Genomic DNA, 16552 nt, shown 5'->3' on the forward strand with positions numbered 1-16552 from the left:
CTCATCATCACTGGTCATGAGAGAAATGCGAATCAAAACCACATTGAGATACCATTTCATGCCACTTAGAATGGCAATCATTAAAAAATCCAGAGACAACAGATGCTGGAGAGGATGTGGAGATATAGGAACACTTTTACACTGTTGGTGGGAGTGTAAATTAGTTCAACCATTGTGGAAAACAGTGCGGTGATTCCTCTAGGACCTAGAAATAGAAATTCCATTTGACCCAGCAATCCCATCACTGGGTATATATCCAAAGGATTATAAGTCATTCTATTGTAAGGACACATGCATATGTATGTCCACTGCAGCACTGTTTACAATAGCAAACACTTGGAACCAACCCAAATGCCCATTGTTGATAAACTGGACAGGGAAAATGTGGCACATATACATCATGAAAAACTATGCAGCCATAAAAAACGATGAATGTGTGTCTTTTGTAGGGACATAGATAAATCTGGAAACCATCATTCTCAGCAAACAGACACAAGAACAGAAAATCAAACACCGCATGTTCTCACTCATAGGTGGATGTTGAACAATGAGAACACATAGACACAGGGAGGGGGCATCACAGACTGAAGTCTGTTGTGGGGGGACTATGGGAGGGACAGCAGTGGGTAGGGAGTTAGGGGCAGATAACATGGGGAGAAATGCCAGATATAGGTGATGGGGATGGAGGCAGCAGTCCACATTGCCATGTATGTACCTATGCAACAATCCTGCATGTTCTTTACATGTACCCAAGAACCTAAAATGCAATTAAAAAAAAAATATATAAATATATATGTGTGTGTGTGTGTGTGTGTGTGTGTGTGTGTATGAACTGTATGGTTGGGTGCAGTGGCTAATCCCAGCACTATGAGAGGCTGAGGTGGGAGGATCACTTGAGTCCAGGAGTCCAAGACCAGCCTGGGCAACATAAGGACACCCCACCTCAACCAAAAATTTGCAAATTAGTCAGGCATGGTGGTACGCACCTGTAATTCCAGCTACTCAGAAGGCTGAGGTGAGAGGACAGCTTGAGCCTGGGAGGTCAAGGCTGCAGTGAGATATGATTGCACCACCGCCCTCCAGCCTGGGCAACAAAGTGAGACTCTGTCTTAAAAGAAAAAAAAAAAAAAAAAGAAAAGAAAAGAAAAGAAAAATGTAGAGAATACTTAATATCTTTGTTATACATTATAGTAACAAAAATAACTTACAAATTACCTCAAGATTTAAAAAAATATATATTCAACACAGATCAGACCTGAATCATGAAGATCTCAGGTAATAAATTACCTTCAGCCACCTCAGGCAATTATTAAAGGCAGTTCGTTGGTAGCAAGGCACCTGTGAAGTACTATTATGCATCATGCCCTCTACAAATCCACTCAACTCAAAAAATAAGCTGATGATACACCTATCTCAAGAATCTTTATTCTCTCAGATTTTCACACGTTACTTCCAGTCTTTTGTCAAGATTTTTGACCAGCAAATCACAGTAAACAATTATATGCCACTTTCAAATCCTTATGTCAATTAAATGCGCCTCAGGCACTGCATGTACTCTTCTTTAATTGGGGTTTTAAACCTTAAAACACCATCCAATTGTTTCTATAACAATGTATGTAGTCATTTTTTTTTCCCTTAAATCTCTTTAAGAAAGACTAAACAGGCTGGGGGTGGTAGCTCACACCTGTAATTCCGGTGTGGAAGGCTTTGGGAGGCTGAGGCAGTGGATCACCTGAGGTCAGGAGTTCGAGACCAGCATGACCAACATGGTGAAACCTTGTCTCTACTAAAAATACAATAATTAGCTGGGCATCGTGGCACACACCTGCTACTTAGAAGGCTGAGGCAGAAGAATCGCTTGAAGTGGGGAGGTGGAGGTCCAATATCTTGCCATTGTACTCTGCACTCCAGCTTGGATGACGGAGTGAGACTCTGTCTCCAAAACAAAAACACAAACTTAATACCCAGTGAGACAGTATTGAGAGGGATGCCTTTAAGAAGTGATTGGATCGCCAGGCGTGGTGGCTCAAGCCTGTAATCCCAGCACTTTGGGAGACTGAGGCGGGTGGATCATGAGGTCAAGAGATCGAGACCATCCTGGTCAACATGGTGAAACCCCGTCTCTACTAAAAATACAAAAAATTAGCTGGGCATGGTGGTGCGTGCCTGTAATCCCAGCTACTCAGGAGGCTGAGGCAGGAGAATTGCCTGAACCCAGGAGGCGGAGGTTGCGGTGAGCCGAGATCACGCCATTGCACTCCAGCCTGGGTAACAAGAGCGAAACTCCATCTCAAAAACAAACAAACAAACAAACAAACAAAAAAAGAAGTGATTGGATCATGAGAGCTCTGCCCTTATTAATAACTTAATTCATGCATGGATTAATAAAGGGTAGAGGTCATCATGGGAGTACAACTGGTGGCTTTATAACAGGAAGAGAGATCTGAGCTTAGCACAACACTCAGCCTCCTCACCATATGATACCCTGCACCACCTAAGTAGACAAGAGTCCTACCAGCAAGAAAGCCCTTCCCAGATGTGGCCCCTTGACCTTGGACTTCTCTGCCTCCAGAACTGTAAGAAATAAATTCCTTTTCTTTATAAATTACCCAGTTTCAAGTATTCTGAAAACGGACTAAGACACCCTCCCCCATGCCCGGTATGGCCAACTGTCACAAGGACTTGACCATATTGCCCTGTAATCTCTGAAATTCTTCCATTTTCCCCCCAACTAATTACTACTTCCCTTGACTACTAATTATTTAGTGTCCAGATTATTGCAAAAGCCTCCTTAACTGACTTCCATCCTTCTATACTGTTAGTTCTCCAATCCTTCCTGGCTGTAATGTGAAAAATATTTGTGTTCTCTAGAAAAGAAAGCCTGATTATGAGCCTTTGATTATCCAGCCTCCTATTTCTCCCAATATAAAGTCCAAACTCCTTAACATAAACCAGAGGTATCAGCCGGGCACAGTGGCTCACACCTTTAATCCCAGCACTCTGGGATGCTGAGGTAGGTGGATCACCTGAAGTCAGAAGTTTGGGACCAGCCTGGCCAACATGGTGAAACCCCATCTCTACTAAAAATATTTTTAAAATGCTGGGCATGGTGGTGGGCGCCTATAATCCTAGCTACTCGGAAGGCTGAGGTACGAAAATCACTTGAACCTGGGATATGGAGGTTGCAGTGAGTTAAAAGCACACACTGCACTCCTGCCTGGGCAACACAGCGAGACTCTGCCCCCCTTTCAAAAAAAAACAGAATAAAAAAGTAAGAAATCTTGGCCGGGCGCGGTGGCTCAAGCCTTTAATCCCAGCACTTCGGGAGGCCGAGGCGGGTGGATCACGAGGTCAAGAGATCGAGACCGTCTTGGTCAATATGGTGAAACCCCGTCTCTACTAAAAATACAAAAAAAAGATTAGCTGGGCATGGTGGCACATGCCTGTAATCCGAGCTACTTAGGAGGCTGAGGCAGGAGAATTGCCTGAACCCAGGAGGCGGAGGTTGCGGTGAGCCGAGATCGCGCCATTGCACTCCAGCCTGGGTAACAAGAGCGAAACTCCGTCTCAAAAAAAAAAAAAAGTAACAAATCCGTAAGCCGTAGCATATCTTCTTCCAATTCCCTACCCCCAACAGATTTTTCTAAGTTTCTACACATATCATTAATTTTTTTTTCCTTCTTTTTTTTTGAGATGGAGTTTCAAAAAAACTGAGCATGGTGGCGGGTGCCTATAATCCTAGCTACTCAAAAGGCTGAGGCAGGAGAATCACTTGAACCTGGGATACGGAGGTTACAGTGAGTTAAGACTGCACACTGCACTCCTGCCTGGGCAACACAGGGAGACTCTGCCCCCCCACCCTCTCCCCTGCAAAAAGGGATTTAAAAAAAGTAAGAAACCCATAAGCTGTAGCATATCTGCTTCCAATTCACTACCCCCAACAGATTTTTCTAAGCTTCTACATGTATTATTAATTTTTCTTTTTTTTTTTTTTTTTTTTTTTTGAGATGGAGTTTCGCTCTTGTTGCCCAGGCTAGAGTGCAATGGCATGATCTCAGCTCAATGCAATCTCCACCTCCCAGGTTCAAGTGATTCTCCTGCCTCAGCTACCCAAGTAGCTGGAATTACAGGTAACCACCATCATGTCCAGCTAATTTTTGTATTTTTAGTAGAAACAGGGTTTTTTGCCATGTTGGCCAGGCTGGTCTTGAATACCTGACATCAGGTGATCCACCCACCTTTGGCTTCCCAAAGTGCTGGGATTACAGGCGTAAGCCAACATGCCCGGCTCATTAATTTCTCATTTTATTAATATTTGTAACATACAATAAACACTGAAAGTTTTTTTCTTTGGAGGATAATGGAAAAAATCCATTTCCTATATTAAACAAAATAGGCACAATATTGATACAATTTTCCCAGTCAAATTTCATACTGGCAAAAAAAATGCTCAGTGTAAAGACACATCTTGTCACATATATGGCCAAACTTTTCTTGTAATTTTAAATGTCCATGGGACAGTTACTATATATTTCTAATTTCTTATATTTTAATAAGAATTAAGATGAAAAATTCAATTTTTTTTCATTACAAATTTTCTATAAGCTCACCATATTAAAATGTAAATAATAAAAATGTATATGCCGGGCATGGTGACTCATACCTGTAACCCCAGCACTTTGGGAGGCCGAGGCAGGTGGATCACCTGAGGTCAGAAGTTCAAGACCAGCCTGACCAACAAACAGAGTGAAACTCTGTCACTAACAAAAATACAAAAAAATTAGCCAGGAATTGTGGTGAGTGCCTGTAATCCCAGTTACTCAGGAGGCTGAGACAGAAGAATTGCTTGAACTCAGGAGGTGGAGGTTGCAGTGAGCCGAGATTGTGCCATTGCACTCCAGCCTGGGCAACAAGAGCAAAAACTCCTTCCAAAAAAAAAAAGAAAGATGTATGTAAGTGTGTACACTGGATGCAATAAATTATTTAATCCAGGCAATAACCACTGAAGATATGTGTTATTATCCCTGCTTTACAGATGAGGAAACTGAGGCCGGAGAGGTTAAATAGGTTTTGGTTCTGTGTCACAAAACTAGTAAGTTACAGAGCCAGAAGCTGAGAATGAACTCAGAACATCTCATCTCAGTGTCCATTAATTATTGCTGCTACAACAGATTACCACAAATTTATCGGCTTAAAACAATACAAACATACTTAACTTACAGTTCAGAAGTCTGACACTGGTGTCACTGGGCTAAAATCAAGGTGTCAGCAGGACTGCATTTCCTTCTCAAGATTCAAAGAGAAAATCAGTTCTTGCCCTTTCTAGCTTGTGGGGGCTGCTCACATTCCTTGGCTCACAGATTCCTTCCACTTTTAAGGCCTGGAATGTTGTCTCTTTCTGATGCTGCTTTGTTGTGACATTTCTTTGACTTTCCTGCTTTTCTCTTCCACTCTTAAAAACCAATGTTACGGCTGGTTGTGGTGGCTCACGCCTGTAATCCCAGCACTTTGGGAGGCTGAGGTGGGTGGATCACAAGGTCAAGAGACAGAGACCATCAACATGGTGAAAACCGGTCTCTACTAAAAATACAAAAATTGGCCAGGCATGGTGGCACATGCCTGTAGTCCCAGCTACTCGGGAGGCTGAGGCAGGAGAATCACCTGAACCCAGGAGGCAGAGATTGCAGTGAGCCATGATCACGCCACTGCACTCCAGCCTGGTGACAGAGCAAGACTCGATTTCTCAAACAAAACAAAACAAAACAAAAAACCATTGTTACTCTATTGGGCCTACCTGGATAAGTTAGGATAAACTCCCTATTTTAAAATCAGTTGATTAGGAACCTTAAGTCTATCTGAAACTCTAACTCCTCTTTACCATGTAACCTAATATAGTCACAGGTTCTGAGAATTCACAGAACATGAACATCTTTGGGGAGACAAGATACTGCCTACCACAGTATCCATGCTTACAATCAGTATATTATAAAAATGCTCATGTGTTAGGGTTCAGAGAGTCAGTATGCTTCCATACTAAGCAACATAACTTAATTAAATTAGGAGAATCACAGGTGTTCAACCCTTTGAATGTGAGGACGATTTTGCTTATCTGTGGTGGTGGATATCACAAAAATTATGCACAGTTGTTTTTTTAACCTAATCAGTCATTGTTAGTGTTATTGATTTTTTTTGTTTTGTTTTGAGATGGAGTCTCACTCTGTCTCCACGCTGAAATGCAATGGCACGATCTCGGCTCACTGCAACCTTCAATTCCCGGGTTCAAGTGATTCTTCTGCCTCAGCCTCCAGAGTAGCTGGGACAACAGGCACGTGCCACCGTGCCCAGCCAATTTTTGTATTTTCAGGAGAGATGGGGTTTCACCATGTTGGCCAGGATGGTCTTCATCTCTGGACCCCATGAACTGCCTGCCTCGGCCTCCCAAAGTGCTGGGATTACAGGTGTGAGCCACTGTGCCTGGCCAGTGTTACTGTATTTTATGTGTGGCCCAAGCCAAAATGTTGGACACTGGTGGAAATTATTAACTTTCAAAGTATAACAAAGTGCCTGAGTCACTGGAGTTAACAACTCATCCATCTAAACAGGTCTTTTATTTTATTTATTTATTTTTTTTAAGACGGGGTTTCACCATATTGGTTAGGCTGATCTTGAACTCCCGACCTCAGGTGATCTGCCCTCCTTGGCCTCCAAAGTGCTTGGATTACAGGTGTGAGCCACCACGCCCGGCCCCTAAATAGGTCTTAAAAGGAAACAAGCCAATAAGAGACACCATTTTCCCCTTTCCTTACCAAACTTCTGAAGTATATAATACTAAGTGTTAGGAGGAGAAAGAGGAACAAGTAAAGATGGGCTTGTTCTAAGTAGCTGGAAGGAGAGAGAAGCATTGAGTCCTGGTCATAGGGCTGTGGTTGGCATTATAACCAGCCTGTTCAGATGATACTCTATTCTATGGTTTGAGTATGTCCCCAAAGTTCACGTGCTGGAAGCTTAACCTCCAACGCAACAGTGTTGAAAGGTGGGATCTTTAAGATGTGAATAGTAACAGATAACATTAGGTGGTTGCTACGTGCTAAATACTATCCTAAGTACTCCTGTGTACACTTACCCATTTAATCCTTATAACTAGCACCCTTTCAGTTAAGGACTATTTTCACTCACCCCTTAGAGATGAGGAAACTAAGGCACAGAGATTAGGTAACTAGTGTAAGGTCAAAGACACTCTCAGGCAGTGTGGCTCCAGAACAGTACCGTTCAATAGAAATATAATGCAAACCACAAATATAAGCCACATATGCAATTTTAAATTTTCTAGTAGCCAGATTTAAGTAGAACAGATATTAATTTTAATATCTTATTAAACCTAACATATCAAAAACATTATCAACCTGCAATTAATATTTAATAGTTGAAAAATTCTAGATTCTTTTTACCTTATTAATCTAGTGTGTATTGGGCCGGGCACAGTGGCTCATGCCTATAATCCTAGCACTTTGGGAGGCCAAGGCAGGTGGATCACTTCAGGTCAGGAGTTTGAGATCAGTCTGGCCAACATGGTCAAATCCCATCTCTACTAAAAATACAGAAATGAGCAGGAGGTATTGACATTCACCTGTGAGCCCAGCTATCTGGGAGGCTGAGACAGGAGAATTGCTTGAACCCAGGAAGCAGAGGCTGCAGTGAACTGAGATCGTGCCATTGCACTCTAGCCTGGGTGACAAGAGCAAAACGCTATCTCAAAAAAGAAAAAAAAAAGAAAAGAAAAAAAAAATCTGGTCTGTATTCTACACTTACAGTAAATCACAATTTGGACTAGCCACATTTCAAGTGCTCATCTATTACAATGGACAGTGTTCATAACTACTATTCTAGGCTTTCCTAATAAAAAAAAAACAGTGTATTCTCAGGAAGTAAGAATGGTTTCATTTTAGGGTCTATTAATATTAATAATATTAATTCATCATATTAAAAAATAAGGAAGTGTAGCCAAGCATGGTGGCACGAACCTATAATCCCAGCTACTCTGGAGGCTGAGGCAGGAGAATCACCTGAACCTGGAAGGCAGAGGGTGCAGTGAGCTGAGATCATGCCACTGTACTCCAGCCTGGATAACAGAGTGAGACTTCATCTCAAAAAATAAATAAATAGGCCGGGCGCGGTGGCTCAAGCCTGTAATCCCAGCACTTTGGGAAGCCGAGGTGGGTGGATCACAAGGTCAAGAGATCAAGACCATCCTGGTCAACATGGTGAAACCCGTCTCTACTAAAAATACAAAAAATTAGCTGGGCATGGTGGCGCGTGCCTGTAATCCCAGCTACTCAGGAGGTCGAGGCAGGAGAATTGCCTGAACCCAGGAGGCGGAGGTTGCGGTGAGCCGAGATCGTGCCATTGCACTCCAGCCTGGGTAACAAGAGCAAAAAACTCCGTCTCAAAAATAAATAAATAAATAAATAAATAAATAAATAAATAAATAAATAAATAAAAATAAGGCACATTGATCATTTTGGGTTCAGGTTAAAAAAAATAAAGAAGTCAGGTGCAGTTGCACACACCTGTAGTCCCAACTACTCAGGAGGCTGAGGCAGGAGGACACCTGAGGCCAGGAATTCAAGGCTGCAGCATGCCATGATCACGCCTGTGAATAGCCACTGTACTCCAGTCTCAGGAGCATAGTGAGAACCATCTCTTTTAAAGAAAGAGAGTAGGGGGGAAGGGGAAGGTGGGGGAGGGGGGGAAGAGACAGGGAGAGAGAGAGAAAAAGAGGCCAGGTATAGTGGCTCAAACCTGTAATCCCAGCACTTTGGAAGGCTGAGAAGGGAGCATTGCTTGAGGCCAGGAGTTCAAGATCAGCCTGGGCAATACAGTGAGACCCTGTCTCTATTTTTAAAAAGAAAAAGCAGAAAAGCTATTTATTTCAATAAAAGCCAAGGTAAAAAAGCTTCAATCAACAACCACCCCTCCTTTTTAATAAAATAACTCTTATGAACTAGAAATAGAAGAATCCTTTCATAATATTATATATCTACAGCTAAAATTCAAGTCAACCCTGGCATCACAGCTCAATGGCAAACATGAGAAATAGTCTTATTAAGGTTCGTTGTAACGCCGGGCGCGGTGGCTCACGAGGTCAAGAGATTGAGACCATCCTGGTCAACATGGTGAAACCCCGTCTCTACTAAAAATACAAAAAATTAGCTGGGCATGGTGGTGCGTGCCTGTAATCCCAGCTACTCAGGAGGCTGAGGCAGGAGAATTGTCTGAACCCAGGAGTTGGAGGTTGTGGTGAGCCGAGATTGCGCCATTGCACATTGCACTCCAGCCTGGGTAACAAGAGCGAAACTCCATCTCAAAAAAAAACAAAAACAAAAACAAAAAAGGTTCGTTGTAATTATTATTTGAGATGAGGTTTCAATCTGTCACCTAGACTAAAGTGCAGTGGCATGATCATAGTTCACTACAGCCTCAAACTCCTGGTCTTAAGCAATCCTCCCATCTCAGCTTCCTGAGTAGCTAGGGCTACAGGCATGTGCCACCACGCTCAGCTAAGTTTTTAATTTTTTGCAGAAATGGGGTCTCAACTAAATTCCTCAGGCTGGTCTCAGACTCCTGGGCTCAAGAGTTTGAAATTCTCCCTGTACTGGGGATCATATATAGCCACGTAGACCTTGGGGCTCAAGTTAGGGAAAAATTTGATCCTCCCACCTCAGTCTCCCGAAGCTCTGAGATTAAAAGGTGTGAGCCACTGTGTCTGACCTGCATGATCCCTTATACAAAAAACGTAAGAGAATAAACTGAAAAGCTATCAGACACAGACTTCTATAGAGCAGTTACAAAAATATATTAATAAGTAGCTTTTTAATAGACCAAAAGTAGTTATAAAGTAGTACTCAGTAAATGATGGGGATCTATCAAAAGTACATAGAAACTAGCTTCAAGAGGCTTTTGCTGACCAAATAAAGAATTTGAGCATCAAAAAATAATGGTGACACTAACAGATTACAACTAGTTGACTAAGATACTCCATAAGTCACTCTGATAATAAATAAATGAGGACAGAAAGGTTCTCTCTTAAAGAAACCCAACTAATAAACTTGGAATATGAGAGCTAGAAAAGTATTATTTTACAACTCTTACTGCAATAATTAATTCAGCCAAGGAATCATCAATGAAAGTGAAAACTGTTTCCCTATCTATAATTTGTTTAAAAAGAGAGAAATGCTAATTTTACAGTGAAGAAACCTGACAGACATCACTCAACTAAGTAATCAAGTTAATATTGTCAATAGTAGGACTAACACAGCATGCCTCCTGATGTGTTGTACTCTGAAAGAACATAATAGCCTTTAAGTGGTACTCCTGCATCAAATCATAATCTAAACTGAATCATGAGGAAATAGCAAACAAATCTTCACTGATGTACACTATACAAAACCAGTAGTCTAATTTTTAAAAAATATCAGTGTCGGCCAGGCATGGTGGCTCATGCCTGTAATCCCATCACTTTGGGAGGCTGAGGTGAGCAAATCACGAGGTCAGGAGATCGAGACCATCCTGGCCAATACGGTGAAACCCCGTCTCTACTAAAAATACAAAAAAATTAGCTGGGCGTGGTGGCACACACCTGTAGTCCCAGCTACTCGGGAGGCTGAAGGAGGAGAACTGCTTGAACCCATAAGGTAGAGATTACAGTGAGCTGAGATAATGCCACTGCACCACACCCTGGGCGACAGTGCAAGACTCCATACCAAAAAAAAAAAATTAGCTGGGCATGGTGGCACATGCCTGTAATCCCAGCTACCTGGGAGGCTGAGGCACGAGAATGGCTTGAATCAGGGAGGTGAAATTTGCAGTGAGTTGCCACTGCACTCCAGCCTAGGTGACAGAGCTAGACTCTGTCTCAAAAAAAAAAAAAAAAAATTATATATATATATGTATATGTATATATAAATATACATATATATATATATATATATATATATATATCTCAGTATCATGAAAGATAAACACTGAAGAACTGTTCAGATTAAAGGAGACTAAAGAAACATGACAAATAAGTGCAACACGTATTTCTAGATTGGATTTTGGGTTTTTGTTATAAAGGACAACTGGAAAAATGTATGGACTACTGTATTAGTTTCCTCATCACCTTTCCTTTATCATTCCCCCACTAGGGCTGCTGCAGAAAAAAATGGCTTAAAACAACAAATTTATTATCTCATAGTTCTGGAGGCAGAATGTCCAAAATTAAGGTGTCAGCAAGGCTGTGCTCCTCCTGAAACTCTGGATACAATTCCTCCTTGCCTTATTCTAGCTTCTGATGTTAGCTGGCAATCCGTCCTGCTCCTGGCTCACAGCTGCATCACACCAATCTCTGCCTCTGTTGTCACATGGCATTCTCTTCGGGTGTCTGTCTTCACATGTGGAGTGTTTTTTTTTTTTTTTTTGACAGTCTCACTCTGTTGCCCAGGCTAGCGTGCACGGCATACAGAGTTTCTGCTCAGTGTAACCTCCACCTCCCAGGTTCAAGCCATTCTCATGCTTCAGCTCCCTAAGTAGCTGGTATTACAGGTGTGTGCCACAATGCCCAGCTAAATTTTGTATTTTTAGTAGAGACGAGGTTTCACCATGTTGGTCAGGCTAGTTTCAAACACCTGACCTCAAGTAATCCACCCGCCTTGGCCCCATACTCACAAAGTGCTGGGATTACAGGCATGAGCCACCACACCTGTCCCACGTGTGTTTTTCCTCTTATAAGGACGCCACTCATATTGGATTAGAGTCCACCCTAATTGAGAATAACTTCAATGTAACTTAATTGTACCACAAAGATGCTATTTCCAAATAAGTTCCCATTCACAGCTACTGAGGGTTAGGACCCTTTTGGGGAACGTAATTCAATACACAACTGGAAATTAGGTAACTGTATTATAGTGATGTTGAACTTCTTGAATTCAGTAACTGTACTACAGTTGTATATGAAAATATCCTTGCTTTAGGAAATACATATTGAAATATTTAAGGATACTGAGATATGATGCTCGCAATTAACTCTCAAATGGTGGTGGTGGGGACACACATACACACGTACCCAAGGAGGGAAACATAAAGGAAATGTGACAAAATGTTAACAATTGGTAAATCTGGGTGGAGGGTATCCAGGAGGTCTTTGTGCTACTCTTACAATTCTGTAATTTTGAAATTATTTCTAAATAAACCTGCAGCATTATTTACAATAGCAAAGACTTGGAACTAACCCAAATGCCCACCAACGATAGACTAGTGGCACATATACACCATAGAATACTATGCAGCCATAAAAAAGAATCAGTTCATGTCCTTTGCGGGGACATGGATGAAGCTGAATGCCTTTCAGCAAACTAACACAGGAACAGAAAACCAAACACTGAATGTTTGCACTCATAAGTGGGTGCTGAACAATGAGAACACATGGACACAGGAAGGGAAACATCATGTACCGGGGTCTGCTGGAAGGTGGGGGGAAAGGGGAAGGAGAACATTAGGACAAATACCTAATGCATGCAAGGCTTAAAACCTAGATGACGGGTTGATAGGTGCAGCAAACCACCATGGCAGATGTATACCTATGTAACAAATCTGCACATTCAGCACAGGTATCCCAGAACTTAAAGTCAGAACAAAAAGAGAAACAAAAAAACAGCCGGGAGAGGTGGCTCATGTCTGCAGTCCCAGCACTTTGGGAGGCCGAGGTGGGCGAATTATGAAGTCAGGAGTTCAAGACCAGCCTAACCAACATGGTCAAACCCCATCTCTACTAAAAATACAAAAATTAGCCGGGCATGGTGGTGGGTGTCTGTAATCCCAGCTACTCAGGAGGCTTAGGCAGGAGAATCGCTTGCACCCAGGAGGTGGAGGTTGCAGTGAGCCAAGATCGTGCCACTGCACTCCAGCCTGAATGACAGAGTGAGACTCCATCTCAAAACACACACACACACACACACACAATGATAAAGTAAAACAAATGTTCAGAGTCTATGTAAGAAAATAAAATTGGGCCTGGGTGTGGTGGCTCACACCTGTAATCTCAGCACTTTGGAAGGCCGAGGCAGGCGGGTCACCTGAGGTCAGGAGTTCAAGACCAGCCTGGCCAACATGGTGAAACTCTTTCTTTTTAATTTTTAAAATATAAAAAATATATATAAAAAGAAAATAAAATCGGGATATAAAAGACAATCTCAAAAACTAAACACATCATTTATTTTTAGAAGATACATTATAAAGATGCCCATCCTTCCCATATAAATCTAAGTAACATTAAATCAAAATCACAATGAAGTTTATATGAAAAAGTGAATGCATATGAATAGCTGAGAAAGTTTTGAGAAGGAAAACAGGAAATTTGTCCTTCTAGGAATCACAACCTCATGGTTAAAAGTACAGGCTCTGGAGTTCCTTGTAATCTGAGTAAATTTAACCTCGTGAAGACTATTTCTTTATGTGTTAAAATAAAGATATTAAGAATATCTAATTCTTGACGGTTTTGTGAGAAATGAGTTAGCTAAGTATGTTAAAATATTTATAAGAGGAACTGTCACACAGTCAATTATCAATACACATTAGTTGCTGTTGTTATCATGGCTATAATCAGCAGCATCAAGCTATGCGGTATTGGCATAGAAATAAACAATTAAATCCATCAAAAATATAGAGAGCCCAGAAACAGGCCCAAGAATAAAAAGAATTTGTAAATGCTAAAAGGTGGCATTTTGAACCAGTGTGAAGATAGATTTAATAACTAGCACTAGTGAGGTATATCATCTGAGGGGAAAAAAAAGAATACTTATCTCACAACATACATAAAATCCAAAGTAAAGAGCTAAATGACTTTGTAAGATAAAACAAAACAAAAACTTCTAAGTAGAATTTTTAACATCATCTTCAAGTGGAGAAAATATTCTTGAAACACAAATTCCAAAAGTTATAGAAGGAACATAAATTATGCACAGGCATGGAAAAAGTCATTGTAACACAAAGACAAAGAAAGAACGAACATCTATAATATATTGAAGAGTCCCTAAAAATCTATAAGAAAAAGACAAATATCTCAATAGCAAAACTGGCAAAAGTTATGAGCAAGCATTTCACCACAAGGAGAGATGTATATGGCCTTCAATTGAAAAACCAAATTAAAATAATTTTAAGATATCTTCATATATATAACAAAAATAAAATGATGTTCAGTCAATCCTCCTAAAAACACTGGTAAAATATAAAAAGAGCTTTAAACCCACTAATATCCCCCGCTCTGTTTATCACCAAAAAGAAAATGCAACACCTATCATGCCATTAGAAAACTTTATCATGAAAAGAGTAAAAAAAAAAAAAACAAAAACAAAACACAGGTAGAAAAGCAATCACTGAGCCATACTGTTAGAAGGAAACTAAGCTTATCAGGTCTGACCACTCACCAACACAAGAAAGTATCACTGACAATGACCCATATGCAGCATTTACTTAAACTCTTACAGCACTACTAAACAACTGCTAAAAATTACTTCTTTACAGTCTTCCAACTGCTTATAAATGAAAACAAACATGTATTTAACAAACTTTTAAAAAATTTTGTTAGGAATCAAAGGCAACTTTCAGTGTCTTCATTTATTAATATTCACCCTTTAAGGTATCATCTAATCATTTTTCTGGGATATCTACCTGTCTCCATGATTTCTCTCTTACTGGTAGGACCCTGGAAGTATCAGAAATGTCTTTCAGAACCTTGGGATATAATTCTTCTAGACCTAGAGACTTGAAATATTTAAAGCTAGAGGACTCTATTTTCTTATTATTTGTTTTTAATATCATAAACTTCACACTATGATCTCTTACTTGACAAATGACAGGGGAAACCACATAGTCCCTCACTACTACAAATTCTGCATTTGGGGAAATCACAGGGGTCAACACAACCAGAGTGCAATGGATGAGCCTCACCCTGGGAACCACCTTCATGGTCATGGTATATCCCCTGCCAGATAAGTATATTATCTATTGTCTTTTTGTTTGTTCTAGTTTTTCTAATTTAAAGAACAACTTCTTGATACAGAAGTGAGCAGATTAAACGGAAATATACTAGGTGTTCTGTGTCACCTATTACGTCAAGTTTCCTGAGCTGTAGATTCATGACTTTGTACTCTAGCTATAAGTTTATCTCTAAGAATCATCAATATTGTTTTTCCTTTTCTTAAACATCGGTCATTGTAAAAATACTATCCATCCTCTGACAACATCCTAAGAGGTTCACGACCCTCTCTTCTACTTGACATGTTTTATGAGTTCCTCCTTCTGACTTACAGCCTATGCATTAAAACAAAAAAACAAAACAAAACAAAAACTAAGACCCCGTTGGAGTGACTGATGGGGTGGGATTGGGGAAAAGGGGAGATGGTGAGAAGATGCTCTGGGGGTGTAGCTTTAGCTCCACCCTAATTTCTACCTGCTACTACCCTCACCAAATTCTTTGATATGGCTAGCTAGTATCTTTTCTCAGTCACTAGAAGTGCTATGTAAATGGACATATAATACCTGTTTTACTCTGCCTGCCGTCCTTCCCACCACTGTGCTTCCTAACCTTTCATATAAGTAGTTTGGGGCATTTTAAGACTTTTCACTCCTTCAGGGGGCACACTATCCATTAGAATCACAAGCCTCACTCTTACTGGTTTTCCAATGTTTCCTAAAGTCTAGTGCACACATCTTAAAATCCAGAACTGTCTTTCCTGCTACTTTTAATATAAACCCAAGATGACATGGCTCCTATCTCCAAAGGTTCTTTTTAGAATTTGCATATCACTAGCTTTTTTTTCTACTGATCCTAATTAAGTTCAAAATAGCAAATATCTTTATAGTTTTACAACCTCAAACATAAAATTAAATTAGTCAGATGCTCTGCTTTAAGAAACACATTTCCAGAAGGTGTTGGACTAACCAGTTGCTTTATACCAATATTGTAGCCTGAATTAAGATACCATCGATACCCATACCTTTCAAATATTCTAACCACATTTGTACAACCAAATAGTATTTTCCATACAGAGGTCTAACTTGTATAACTACTGTACTTTCCATTCCCTTCTGTGACAGAGAAAACTACCTGTTCTCCTAAAATTCATTCTCCCCTTCTATGTATGGCATGCAGTCGTCACTGGGAGGTGGCAGACCTGCCAGGAACTATTTCTTCCAGCTCTCCTTACACTCAGATAAATCCATATGACTTCTTATACCAGTATAACATAGGAGGAAATGATGTGCGCCAGAGTTTTAAAAAGTATGGTTGCGCCGGGCGTGGTGGCTCAAGCCTGTAATCCCAGCACTTTGGGAGGCCGAGGCGGGTGGATCACGAGGTCAAGAGATCAAGACCATCCTGGTCAACACGGTGAAATCCCGTCTCTACTAAAAATACAAAAAAAATTAGCTGGGCATGGTGGCACGTGCCTGTAATCCCAGCTACTCAGGAGGCTGAGGCAGGAGAATTGCCTGAATCCAGGAGGCGGAGGTTGCG

The 16552-nt window shown here is 40.8% G+C and overlaps 1 protein-coding gene and 1 pseudogene across 2 annotated transcripts in view; both read right to left on the bottom strand.

Annotated features, from left to right (window-relative positions):
* The window catches only part of YES1 (YES proto-oncogene 1, Src family tyrosine kinase), a 90384-nt gene that overhangs the window by 58543 nt on the left and 15289 nt on the right, over positions 1-16552 (bottom strand). The window contains exon 2 of one of the 2 annotated variants that reach the window (XM_074383709.1): positions 987-1108. The exons of the other annotated variant lie outside the window; for it this stretch is intronic. The gene's annotated coding sequence lies outside the window, so the exon portion shown is untranslated. The remainder of the gene's footprint in view (positions 1-986; positions 1109-16552) is intronic. 2 annotated transcript variants of the gene reach the window in all.
* Positions 14892-15034, bottom strand: LOC120361760 (U1 spliceosomal RNA; annotated as a pseudogene).

The sequence above is a fragment of the Saimiri boliviensis genome, chromosome 13 (genome assembly GCF_048565385.1).
Source record: "Saimiri boliviensis isolate mSaiBol1 chromosome 13, mSaiBol1.pri, whole genome shotgun sequence".
Taxonomy (NCBI): Eukaryota; Metazoa; Chordata; class Mammalia; order Primates; family Cebidae; genus Saimiri; species Saimiri boliviensis.